Consider the following 5,388-nt stretch of genomic DNA (forward strand, 5'->3'; position numbering starts at 1 on the left):
CCTTTTCCCCCAGCATTTCCGGAAGGAGCCTGGACACCTCTGCTCATATCCTGCATTTGGCTTCTTCTGGGACCAAAGGGAAACCTCAAAGCAGATGGGATTTAGCTTACTTACATTCCCTAAAGCTAACTCAGGTTTTATTAAACACAGCTGTAATCCCAGACTTCTTGGGATGCGTGAGCTCACTGCTGACGTCACTGCTGGGCCTTTGGAAATCCAGCCCAGCAAGAATTTTGAGGGGGAAGGAAAAAAAAAAAAAGAATGAGACAGAAGATTTGTCATGAATTTGTCATGAATTGAGCAAAAAAATTGGAAGTTTGTAACTGAGCCCAGAACAATCCTTTTGTTCTTCACATCCAGCTTAGACTGAGAGCAGAGTCCATCAAATAGCACTGAAAAAGAAAAATATACACCAGACTAAACCAGGATAAGGCTGAATTGACTTCTCCTTATACCAGCTGCCTTCCCTGTGTCCTCCAAACCCCAGCAGTGCCCTGTGACCTCCTCACAAATCTGGGGCTCTCTCAACATCAACAGCACAAGAGCAAATTTAGTTTAAACTTTTTTCTTGCTCATAACCACCTTTCTCAGCCCACATTTAAGTTTATCTTTGTTTCAGAGCCAGCAAATAAAGCAAAACTCCAGGAGAGAATAATCCAAATCGCTGCACATTAAAACAAGGTTGATTTTATGACAGTGCAACAATAGACATCATGTAAGCTGCTTTTATTCTGAATACAATCCTTTTATCCCCATATTGTTTGAGTGCCAGTGGTATGATAGTATTGTACAAATACTCCTCCTAAACTTCATTTACAGCATTGAAGTTAACTGAATGCACGAGTTCTGTCACAAAAGAACTGACATTTTCTTTAATTTCCCTGCTATTACACATCAATAATTTAATAATACCTTTGTTTCCAAAATGACCAAGACAGAGCAGAAAAGTCTTGAGGTTGTAAAGGGGTAAAATCAAGAGGTTTTTTGTTCTAAACAAATGGTAAGCATGCAACTAAAATGTGGATCTGTCCTAAAGTGACTTTATGATGCAGAGTTCTATCTCCATTCATCTATTTAGCCCAGAAAAATTATTAAAAAAATCCTGCTGCTGTGAATAAGATCTCTAATTTAATTTTTCCTCTCCAGAACAGCCCAGATTTGTGAGATTGTAGTTAGGTTTTTTCATCTAAAATAATTTTTAGGACAAATGTCTGCCTATGAGGGTTTTAGTAGTGCTGTTGTTTTAAACTGCATTTATTCTGGCAAAGGCACTGCCTCCCACAAGGCTGAGACTGATGTCTGGAGAACAGAGAGAAGTCAGAACCTCCGTAGGTATCACATTCCAAATATTTTATTTCTCTCCTAAAAGCTTTTTACAGAGCCCGTTGTGCAAGGAGCTTTGGAAGCTCTTGTGTAACAGCCAGGGCTTTACTATCCCAAAATGATCCTGTCCAAGATTGCTCATTACAGTTAGGAAGTGATTCCATTCTGTAAAGCCAACAAAAGGTACTCCCATGTCATGAATTCCAGTCAATTATAGCCAAATTCAGCCCATGGCCTCCTACTGGAGTTTTCCACAACCTCAGCGTGGCAACAGAAAAGTTTGTATCTCACTGTGTGTTGCTAAATAAAAATAAACTACAAAGAGAAGGAGCAGTGGGGTGGGAATTCAGCACGTCAGGAGTCTGGGATTTCAAATTGGCTTTTGGCCAAGGTTCAGGAGCACTTGGGGACTTCACACGTATTTCTCTGATAGCATTGTGACTTCTGGTTTTATTTTATTTTCATTTCCCTCCTCGTTCTCTCTACACGAGCAGAGGCTGCTCCCAATTTGCTGTGTAATGCCGTGACCCAGGGTGTAGAAATCGCTTGGAGCAGAGTCCCCAGGCCCAGTGCTGCTGGGGACACTGGTGGCTTTGGCTTCAGGACCAGCCCTGGCAGGGACAAAGCCCAGCAGAGTCTCTGTAGAGGGCTGGGGGAAGCGAGTGAGGACACATTTTCCACACCATAGCCAGAGGCCCATCTTACGGGAAACTTCAGTCAGTAAAAGCGAAATGTTACTGGAAGGTTGCCTTCTTTGGGCTCGCATGGAATTTTTTATTATGATTGAATTTGGAGAAACAGGTGTGAAAAATCCATCCTGATCCCAACTGGGCTGGCTGGGATGTTGGAGGTGGTGAGGACTCTGCTCCTGCCTGGCCCAGTTACCTGCACAAATCCCTGTTCCCAATCATCCTGCAGACAAATCCCTGTTCCCAATCATCCACAGGTGCTCCCCTGCCTGCCCATCCCAAGACAAGCCAGGAGGAAACCATTTGGTAATTAAAACAATATTGTGTGCTCAAAGAACTGCACATGGGCTGGGGGGTTTCCTTTTCCAAGGGAAGGCACCATCCTCCTCTTTAGGAGCTCATCTCTGGAATCTGGACATCATAATGAAGTGAGCTGGAGCATCTCAGATCCTTGGAGCAGCCACAATGGAATAAATTTTCCCCTGGAGCAGAGGATGCTCAGCCCCACTGAGTGATCACAGGACCTGTTCAGTCAAATCCTTCTTCCCAATACTCCTGCACACAAATCCCTGTTCCAAATCATCCTGCAGACAAATCCCTGTTCCCAATCATCCACAGGTGCTCCCCTGCCTGCTCATCCCAAGGCAAGCCAAGAGGAAAATATTCGTCACTTAATACGATATTGTGTGCCCAAAGAACTGCCAGATGGGCTTGGGAGCTCCCTTTTTAAGGGGAAGGCACCATCCTCCTCTTTATGAGCCCACCTCTGGAATCTGGATATTATAAAGAAATGAGCTGGAGCATCTCAGATCCTTGGAGCAGCCACAGTGGAATAAATTTTCCTCTGGAGCAGAGGATGCTCAGCCCCACCAAGTGACCACAGGACTCGTTCAGTCAAATCCCTGCTCCCAATTATCTACAGGTGCTCCCCTGCTTGTCCATCCCAAGGCAAGCCATGCCCTGTGTAGAGGAGGTGCCACAGTCCTACAACACTGGAAAACATCAAAGTAAGAAGCTCCTCAAGGAAGCAGCCAGACAAGGAATTGGGAAAAATAAGCTTTTTTTTTTTTTAATTCCCTGGGGCTCTCAATTGTGAGCTGTGTTTGTTTAAAGACATTACAATTGAGGAAGGACAGTGTAAGAGAATTTACTCCTTTCAGCAGCTGGCTCAGACAGCAGAAACTTGGATTCAGGGGGTCTCAGATCCAGAAATTAGATTTAATAAGTACAGAGAGAGTAACAAGCAGTGCCTCAGTGAAGCAATTTGCATCTGCAGGCTAATGGACACTTGAGGAAGTTGTTAAAATATAATCTTGGAAGTGACTCTTGGCACCTGTGCCTGTTCCAGTGCTGTGGTACAGATGAATAAAATAACCCACAGTAAAAGAGGAAAAGGATTATTTTACATTCTTTACATCGACTGACAGACAAAAGCAAACAGCCCAGTAATGAGAGCAGGGAACATACAGAACGTTCTGGGTTTTCCAGCTTAACTCATGTCCTGTCCAGGAGCTGGCTGCAAGGGATGCAGTTGGTGTAAGAGCAATATTGAGAGGAACAACAGGAGTCTTTCAGGATTCCTCTTCTGAAAGCAATCCAGGGAATTAATACTTTCTGTACTATGTATAAAAAATTAAAAGAAAACACAAAAAAACCCCCAGAAAAAAAAAAAAAAACAACAAAACTTTCAGGTTTCAGTCCTTTCACCTTATTTTTTATTACGTGCACTTTGCCAAGGTGAGAATGAATAGGATGCACTTACTACAATGGGAATCTTCTCTCCAGACCCTGGGCTGAGGGAGTTCTCTCAAGGCAGCACTCAAAGTGAGCTATTTGTTCCATAATTAACCATTTCAGAGACGCTGCCTGTGCTGCTGTCTAGACCTGGTCTGGCAATTCCCATTTCCTTGTGGGCTCTAATGGAGTTGCTTATGTATCACATATCCTTTATTTCATTTTACTTTTTTAACCGTGAAATTAAATCTCTTACCTCATTAAAGAAGAATCTGATGAAAGGCAGATCTATTTCAGGGTGAGTTGATATATTTACCACAATGGTCTAGGACTGCCTGACCTCCAGGTTGCTGGGATTTAATGTGGGAGCTCCAATAACTCCAATGTTTTAACTGGGCAGGAAGGGGCTGAGAGGAAGGAGAGCACTCAGGAGCAAATTCTGCTCTTAAGGGGGTGTAAATCAAAAATAGCCTCGCTGAAAAAACATGTCATTACTGAGGTTTTGATTGGTGTAAATGAGTTTTGCCCCTAAATGACAGGTCAAGAGTTAGGGAGGAGGGGAGGAAGTGGTTAATGTTTCACCGCGCTGTAAAAATCCAACTGTGTCAATAGACTGAATTCCACCTGGAGACAGAAACTTTCTGAAAGTGGTCAAATTTGACATCAGAAACCCAGAGCTGCAGCCTCCTCTGCAGAAGGAGGAAACACAAGGCCAGACAGAGTTCCTTGCTGGGGTGTTTTTCACCTCAGGAATATGAATAATGCGATCATTGAAAATGTGGCTCTGGGACCCTCAGGACTCAGGGTGGGCTGTTCTCAAATTCCTCCTCAGGTTAATAGGTCTGTTTGGAGAAATGTCAACAATCTGGCCCGTTCTACAAAGCTTTCCCCAAATGCCCCCTGTCAGTTTGGCTTGGAAAGCAGGCTGGGCACAGCAGGACCCCAGCTCTCCTCGGAGACTGGCTGAGCGTAATTTGAACATTTCTTGTCCTTGAAAAATGCAAATTGCACCAGAGGTTTTGAGGATTACATAAACATGACGATGACTTATTTTTCCAGGGATAAAAGTTCCTGGTCATAGACCCATCCTGAAGCCAATTCTTTCAAGAAAAAACCAACCATTTCCATTCTGCAGACAGAGTGGGCAAAGGATAGGAGTTGACACCCCCAAGGTCATGCAAGTCTGAGTGCACACCACCATGTTAGAGACCACTGGGCTCTTATTGTGACTTCCCAATGCTGGATAATCATGGAATATCATATTAGAGGACTTAACTGTCCCTCTCACCAGATCCTGGCATCATTATCCACAGAAATAATATTTTCCAGGCGCAAAAGCCTACATTCATTCTCATTATCTATCTCTAAAATCATCTTTATCTCTGGGAATAGACTCAGACTCAGAGGTCTTCTTCTCTCCCTGGGGGCACAGGGTCTCATCACTCTTCTCTCTCTCTCTGTTCAAACTTCTCATAGATCAGAACTACTTTATTATCTGCTTACTTTGGCATGGAGGCCCTTTGCTCCATATCAGTTTGAACACTTTCATCTCCCCATAGTTCCATGCATTATAGGGAAAAAGAGTCTTCTCCATAGATTTACAAGAGGATTTCAGCCCCAAGATCAAGGCATCTTCTCCTCA

This window comes from Geospiza fortis, unplaced genomic scaffold (assembly GCF_000277835.1).
Source record: "Geospiza fortis unplaced genomic scaffold, GeoFor_1.0 scaffold85, whole genome shotgun sequence".
In the NCBI taxonomy this organism is placed as follows: Eukaryota; Metazoa; Chordata; class Aves; order Passeriformes; family Thraupidae; genus Geospiza; species Geospiza fortis.